The sequence below is a fragment of the Nannobrachium achirus genome, assembly GCF_963921795.1.
Source record: "Nannobrachium achirus genome assembly, chromosome: 23".
Taxonomy (NCBI): domain Eukaryota; kingdom Metazoa; phylum Chordata; class Actinopteri; order Myctophiformes; family Myctophidae; genus Nannobrachium; species Nannobrachium achirus.
Genome location: NC_137830.1, coordinates 37,094,113 through 37,102,901, shown reverse-complemented (window position 1 = coordinate 37,102,901; position 8,789 = coordinate 37,094,113).

Below are 8,789 nucleotides of genomic sequence, written 5' to 3'. Positions count from 1 at the left end.
AGCCATCAGGCCACCGAGGGAGTCATTATTTGATTGAACCTTTAAACGAACCCTTGTTCATTAAAAGTTAGGGCGGGTAAATCAAATAAGAGGATAATTCCATGGTGCAGAAGCCCATCTGCTATGTTCCGTCTGTGTGTTTTTCCATGGTAATATTTGACCAGCGCAAGAGACTAATGTCTGCCGTCCGCGTTGTTTATCCATGTATGACAGACGACAATGAATTTGAATTTTACCGCACGCCAGCAACGCGTGTTTGTTCAGTTGAGTTCGCTTAATCTGTGGTTGAATCCGTTTTAAAGACTTTGAGAACGCCGCATCGAGCGAGTCACGAGGAGCCCCGCCACATGAAGCAGAGCTTTTTACAGCTCCGTCCAAACATACCGAGGTCTGGAGAACGTCTGCTCATTTGACTGGTTAATGGAGACAATTAATTATTGACTTCACACGGTCGGTATAAATAAGGGAGCATCGGTGAAGCTTTTGACTCTCGCACCGGCTGCTTTAGACACACAAACAAAGCCACACAGATCTGTTGGTGGAGAGAGAGAGTAGAGTAGAACAAATATGAACACGGCAGAAAAAGCAAATATCAACACATCGAATGCGTATATGCTACAGTATTTTACATGAACCACTTTCAACCTGGCAAACCTATTCTGGGCATGTAGGTGAATATTCCCCCCCAAATTCTAAAAGATTCTAAAGAATTCAAAAGAACTTTCTAGGATTCCCTAAAATAGTAAAAAAAAAAAAAAAAAAAGAAGAAGAAGAAAAAAGAAGAAGAAGAAAAGAGCATGGACTTTATTAATAGCATCCCTATTCGGGGGTGCACCTACCAGTGAAACTCGTTGCGAGCTTGTAGATACCATTTCCGGCGAAGATATTTGGTGTAGAAACTGTAGATGGAAAAAAGGAGGGGGTGTAGTAGAGAGAGACCCCTGGGGGACTCCGGTCAACGAAATATATAGTGTTTGAAGGGTTAAACATGACGTTATTTTTGTTGACCTTAAACTCATTGACTGCCAACATTGTTTTTTCGACTGATGTCTTTCCCTGACCTCGCTTTCCACCACTCGTCCCATAGACTCCCACTATATTTTTCCTAAAAAAAATGTAAATGCTGATTTCGGTCCGTTGACATCATCAACGTGTCAGGTGACCTTCCGGTTATCCCGGAAATAATTAGTGACCCACAAGGTGGCGAACAGCACCATCCCAAGTCAAGATAAGGATAGGTTGTTAAAGTCGCTGCATGGTAGCAGTCTGGACCATTGAGAATAAGTCGTCACACTCGTCACGTGGCAGTAACCACTTAAACCCCATGCAGCATCCATATTGTGGAGAAGGCTATTTTCAGCGAAAGCTTTCCTCACAATAACAGAAAACAGAAAAGATACTCGAGCCCTGAGGGACTCTGCTCTACCATATAGGATTGAAGTGGTTAATCACACAGGGGGGAGCACTTTGACATCGTCGTTGTCGGGTGGAAACCTCGTATCTCCAAGTTTCAAATGTGTACGTTCTTTCGCAAAGTAAAGCCCTGCTTCATCACACAAGGCCGTCGCACAAAACTAGTGAAAACAGCAGATCTACAAGCACACAACGCCTCGCACCTCGGCTGTTTTCACTAGTTTAAATCATTTTAAAAATGATAAATGCGAAACGAACGGTTTTGGACATACAAGGTTTTTCACCCGACAACGACGACATGTATTTCTGGGTGGCCCGGGAGACGAACCAGCAACATTCTGAATACTGTTATGATATCATGTCTTGCCAAAGATCCTGAGTTAGGCCTACGTTCAGCATCTTTGGAAAATCGTGACTTGAGCGGTTGGTCTTGGGTGGGAGTTGGTGTGACATACATGGGAGAAAGCAGCAGAAGATTTTCCCCCCGGAGCTGTTTTCTGAAGTGTTGCCGTTGACTCAGCTATTCAGCGGAAAAAAGGCCATGTGCTCCCAAGCGTCTTGTGAACTACAGTAAATGTCAAGTGGAATTAGCCTTTGTGTACGCAAATTGTGTTGGTTCTGCTGTCTGACTAAGCATTACCTCTCGGCCACGGCAAAAGCCGCACAGAAAGAGGAAGTTCCCTTATGGGAACTTCTGTGTTAAAAACACACACACACACACACACACACACACACACACACACACACACACACACACACACACACACACACACACACACACACACACACACACACACACACACACACACACACACACAGTGTTTACTTAATTCATAGAGTTGATGAATTTTACAAAATTCATAGAGAAGACAAAATTCGGCAAAGACAAGATAGACAATGTTCTGTGTGTGTGCGTGTGTGCATGCGTGCATGCGTGCGTGCGTGCATGCATGCATGTGTGCGTGCGTGTTCATCCCAACATAGAAATGATGCGAAGGAGTGTAATGACGAAGCGAGTTCGGGGGAGTGTTCTGGAGGTTGCGTGCGCTCACGTGGTCGGGACCTGCGCGTCCCGCCCCCTATACAATATATAGGTAGACCTGCCTGTAGGTAAGGTATTGTTGCGCAAGCTACTGCTGCTGCTACGCATGGCTGTCTCGAGGGGCTACTGGTTGTTTGTGCTGCTGACTTCTGCTTGGATCATGTCTTTCGCGTCTTTAGCCGCTGTCTACGCTAGGATCAAGGGATTCAAGGCAAGGTTGTATGGAAAAAACTTTGGGATTGTGGATTTGGGTAGACACTGCTGTGTTCTAGTACTGCTTCAACTAGTGTGTGGGTCTCCGCTAATGTTGCTAATTCCCAGCTGATTTCTGCAGTGCAGTGCTGCTGATCCTTGCGGCAGTTGTTGTCGTGGCTAGGCTAATTTAGTGTGTTTGTGCTGTTGTTGTTGTTGCTTAGCTAACTTAATTGTGCCTTTGTAGGCCATTGCTCTTCTTGTTTCGGCTGCTCACTATTGCTAAAGCGCATTTTTAGCTGCTGTGATCAAGGCAAGGCTTATGGCATAACTGTTGGGTTTGTTGTTTGTAGTAAACACGGCTGAGGTCTACTTCTAACTACTGTTTCATCAAGGTAATGTTGCCCATTCCAGCGATTTTTGCATACTACAGATCAAGATGGAAGTAGTTGTGGCTACTGGCTAATGCTAAAATAACTTCATTGTGCTTGGCTTGCTTGCGACCGTTCGCTATAAAGGTAAACTCAGTTGGTTGTGCTTATCGGGAACAGTGGTGTGTCGTCGACGGAGCTAGCCGTATCTGCTACTGTTGAGCAGCGTTCCTTTCTTCAGTCAGCCAAGGGCTAGCTTTGCTTGTTGTTAGCCGGCTAGCTTCTAACTTCCGTAAGGATAGCTGTTAGCTGGTAAAACAGCTTGCTAGCCATGTTCTAGGCACAAGTATGGCCCCGGGTGAAAACGTTGCCTCTATTAACAGTAATGTCTCATGTCAGGAGGAATAAATTAATATATAGGTTGCGCGTGTCAGTAAGCGGCATATTATAACTCTATGAATCTACCTAGCAGAGCTTTACGTCTTCACGGAGGAGGTTTACGGTAGCACATACTAAGCGCTGCGTGTGGGAAATGTAGTTCTCTATCATGCCAAGCCTCGGCGTTGTGCTAGAAGTAATAGTCGTATGAACTACACGTCGGGCCAGGAGGAAAGCTTTCGATTCAGGCTTCGTCGCAGCGTGCTTAATCTAGTTAGTATCTGGGGCCTATATTGCTTCTGCCTCTCCTTGGGTTATGTGTATGTTTTGCACTGTCTGGCCCTCGCGGGATGAATGATTAAAACATTAATCGCCGCTCGCTATTATAACTCTATGGCCGCTCGTTTGAGAAGCTATAAAGGATGTCTGTCTGCGTGCCGTGGGCTCCTGGGAGGAGGAACCCGCTAGCTCATAGGTGCCATAGTTTACGTGCGATCAATGTTTTGCTTCCGCTAACGCAAGTCGTGCCTGTCTGACCTGACGTCACCAGTTGAGTCGCTAGTGCATGCAGGGAAACGTAGTCTACTCTAAAGCTAACCATTCTCTTCAGTTTTCAGCATCCATCAGCTGCAGCTCATCAGTTTTTTTTTTTCTTCGCATCGCAGGCTATTAGTTAAAGTTGATAAGTTCTAAGTTGTCAGTTGTGCTGCTATATTAAATGCTAAATAAATACGCCAATTGTTGCTGCTGCCGCAGTCGGATACCGTCATGTCTCCGTGGTTTCGGCGGAGGCTAGCTCTACTCAAGCTGCTAATGCTGCTGTTATGGCTGCTAATAATTACAACTGACGCTTCTGCTTGTAGGATGCTGACATCATGTTATCTGTGCAGTTCATGCTCAGTGCCACGTGTCTGATACTAACATTATTTGTATCATTACAGCTCCTGGCTAAAGCACTTCTGGTCCGCTGCAATCGTTACTGCTTCATGTTAAAGCTGCTACCAGCGTATCAGAAGTAAAAGTGATTTAATTTAAATGTCGTTTCAAACTAAGGTTATAGTATTGGGTCACATAGCACACTTTATGTTTTCCTACAGCTCATGCTAAAGCTAATACATGTTGGTTGCTAACATCCTGTTTATTATTTCAGCTCAAGGCCGGAGCGGCTGCAGGCCCACTGCTTCGGCATCAGGTTATCATGGCAGCTTTATGCTAAAGCGGCTACATGTTCCACTAATCATGTTTTACTTTATAGCTTCTTGCTGCGGCTGCTACATGTCTGCTGCTAACATTTCTATATTTTCAGCTTGTGCTGGAGTGGCTGCATAGCTGCTACTGCAGCAGCTAACATAATCTTTATCACTGCAGATCCATGCCGGAGCTGTGGCAGGCCCGCTACTACAGCAGCATTTTGATCATTGCAGCTTCTGGCTAATCTCCTACAGCTTCTGGCTAAGCTCCTACAGGTTCCGCTAACAGTGCGTTTTTCTTCATAGCTTCTTGCTTCGGCTGCCACATGCCTGCTAACAGGTTTTCAGATTCGGGCTGGAGCTGATGCATGGCTGTCGCTACAGCATGTTTGCCATTGCAGCGTCGTGCTGCAGCGGCTGCGTTGTCTATTAACATGTTATCTTTATAGCTTCGTCCACGGCTGTAGAATACCATGAGGCCAGTCAGGAGTCGATTAGCACTGCAGAGGGCTTTGCTTCTACAGCATCGGCCATCCCAAGCAAGGCGGTCGTCACGCCTGCCAGCCCACCCGCCGCCTGCCTGCTGCCCGCTAGCCCGCCGCCTGCCTGCTGCCCGCGAGCCCACCCGCCAGCCCGCTGCCCGTGAGGCCACCCGCGAGCCCACCCGCCTGCCCGCCGTGTCGTGCTAGAAGCTCATGGGGCGCAGGCTCGTCTTCCGGAGGCGCAACACGCCGACGCCGCCATCATGCCGCAAAGGAACCTGGGAACTGCAGTTCCAGCACCAGTGGCGGGAACTCCATTCCTCTCACCAGCAACAGCTATCCTAGAAGCACTGCGGAGCCAGACTCTAGCAGGTAAATAGCAGCGCATTTGCTTGTTCGGTGCTGTTGGGGTTTCAGTCGCTTTAAGCTTGGAAACAATAGGTAGCCTTAGTAAATAGCAGCACATTAGCTTGGTTGGTATATTGGCTTGGCCGCTCTTGCATTGCTTGACCTAAAAGTCAAGATGTGGTTTTGTTGAGTTTCTTATATTACGCATCAGCAGACTCTGGAGCAGAACTAATTCACTTTTCCGTCCTTTATTTCCATGCTGAAACATCTGCCTGATGTCTGCCCCCGGCACCCATGATACGAGCCTGGTACGGCATAAAACCGAGAGAGCTGCGGCCTGCCCAACCAGCTGCCCACCTGCACGCCGCCCCCCACCCGGCTACCCGTCCACCCGCATAGCTCTCTCGCTGGACCGGGGCAGTGACAACAGCAGCGCACCGGGTGCTGTCATCAACCAGGAAATCCTCTAGCCGCCGGGCATCGGCAAAAGACTCTGCAATCTGAAATCCGGCACGCCCAGCTACCAATGAGCATCAAGCCATGCAACTCGGGACTGAGCGGCTGTGCTACTAGCTCAGGTTTCATAAGGTTACATTATGCCGTTCTGCTTCGGCGTGTACCCGATATGTTTGTGTGTTTATTTGCCGCTGCGCTTCACATGCCTAATATGCAAAGCAAGGTGTTTGCTGGGGTGTCTTTTTAGGTTAATGGCTGCCTCTCTGCTGCGCTTCACATGCATTTTAATATGCAAGCCAAGGTGTCTTTTAGGTTAGATGGGTAAGTTTAACAGTATAAACCAGTGTTATACGCAGTTGCTCCTGCTCAGTATAGCATCGCTAAAATGACACCTACCTTCATTGTTGGTTGGCTGTTGCTAATATTAATACACTTCAGTACTACTGTGTATTTCTATCGCGTTTGCCCATTCTAGTATAGCATAGCGCTCGAGTTCTAGTGTTGGTCGGCGTATCTACACTTTAGTTGCCTCCTGCCCACCGCAGTAATCGCTAAATTGCAGCAGTGCTACCTTCTTCGCCGTTGGTTGGCCTTTGGCAAGCTGCTAATATTAATAAATGTCAGTACTACAGCGTATTTCATTTGCTGTCCATTCTAGTATACGTTTTATGAATAGTCGCATTGCTCTGCCGCACTCCATTTTCTCTGCAAAGCAAGGTGGTTGCTGGGGTGTCCCTTTAGGTAGGATGTTCTGAGCTGTCCCGCTGCCTTTACTTTAATAACTGAGCTTGGCCTTTCCAGAGTATTGTGTTAGGTAGTTATATAGTTCAGTGCCTCCTGCTCACAGTAAGCGCTAAAAGTACAAAAGTACTGTAGCTCATTGGTAGCTACAGTACCTTCCTCACCGTTGGTTGGTCTTTGCACGCTGTTAGTATTCATTAATTCCAGTATTACTGCATATTCATTTGGTATCGCTCTAGAGTATTAAGGTTAGGCAGTTAGTGTAGTTGTGCTCGGCACTAGTCGCCTATTTACAGCAGAGCAACCTTCACCGTTGGTTGGCATTGGCAGTGGATTCTTAGCTTTTGCTTGTGTTGGGGGTTGTTGTTTTGGGGGGTCTCGGGTAATTGCCTGCAGAGATATGTTAAGCCCACGACGTACACAGCCATACATGTACTTCGCCGTACATGGTACACGTGTGATCGTGGGCCTGCAGGAAATGACCCGAATACAGAATCCATCGCCAAGTTATGCTCCTGCCTAAGTTGCCATAGATGCCTGTTCTTATTCTTAGGCTGTTGGTATGCTGCGGCCTTAGTATAGTATCACAGTATACATGTCATGCATTTGTCGCTCTCCTGCTGCCGTTAGTATGCCTAGTGTATGCTGCTGCCTTTATGTATCGTGCTGCTGCCTTCATATCTTGCTGATGTTTATATGCTATGTTGCTGCTGCCATTCTTGTCAATAAAGTATAATCTAACCTAAAGAACGCTCCCCTGAAATGATGCGAAGGAGTGTAATGACGAAGCGAGTTCGGGGGAGTGTTCTGGAGGTTGCGTGCGCTCACGTGGTCGGGACCTGCGCGTCCCGCCCCCTATACAATATATAGGTAGACCTGCCTGTAGGTAAGGTATTGTTGCGCAAGCTACTGCCCCGCCACCACCCCAGCTCCACCGTAGGTTCTGTGTTAGACCCCGCGGGGGGTCTCGGGTAATTGCCTGCAGAGATATGTTAAGCCCACGACGTACACAGCCATACATGTACTTCGCCGTACATGGTACACGTGTGATCGTGGGCCTGCAGGAAATGACCCGAATACAGAATCCATCGCCAAGTTATGCTCCTGCCTAAGTTGCCATAGATGCCTGTTCTTATTCTTAGGCTGTTGGTATGCTGCGGCCTTAGTATAGTATCACAGTATACATGTCATGCATTTGTCGCTCTCCTGCTGCCGTTAGTATGCCTAGTGTATGCTGCTGCCTTTATGTATCGTGCTGCTGCCTTCATATCTTGCTGATGTTTATATGCTATGTTGCTGCTGCCATTCTTGTCAATAAAGTATAATCTAACCTAAAGAACGCTCCCCTGAACTTTAATTACTGGGGGGCAGATCGCTAGACACTGGAAGGAGATAGCTTGACAAATAATTACAGGTTGAGTCTGAGGAGCGTCTAGCAAGTGTGTGTGGACGTGTCCGCAGAGATGGGCAGTATTCGAAATACATGTATTTGAAACACTTTTTTGTATTTTGTAATTTGTATTTGGCTGGGATGGAAAAAAATTGATGTAATTTGTATCAAAATACTTCCAGGTCTAGTATAAATACAAAATACTTTTTCAATGTCATTTTATTCTCAAATGGACATATTTTAAACATTCACAAAGGTTTATACTGTACATTTAGGCTGCCTGCTCCAAAGACAAACACCATAGCATGGTCAATTTATTCTTAGAAATTCTGAGAGGCAATTCATTTATTACTTGGCAATCAATCTATAAAATTACTAATCATTGCATCAATTTTTATAAAATGTATTTCATGAATTTTGAAAATACAAAATACGTTCTCAGGCCTGTATTTATATTTTGTATTTTGATACATCTTTTGACCCAGTATTTGTATTTTGTATCAAAATACTTTTCAATGTATACTATTTTCGCCCATCTCTGCGTGTCCGCTGTTCTAACACCATGAGGGCAACAACGTAGCCACAGTGCATGACATCTTATCACGTTCTGAGATATAGACCGGTGCTGTGGCCTGATTAGGGGCATTTACACAAGCAACAGTGAACAATGGAAACCCCACTGAATGGAAAAAAAAAACTAAAAACAAACCATAGACACATCATCAAACCACATTCTTCCAAAACCAAATGTTTATAAGTTAATCACGTGACCGTGGTGTGGCCTAA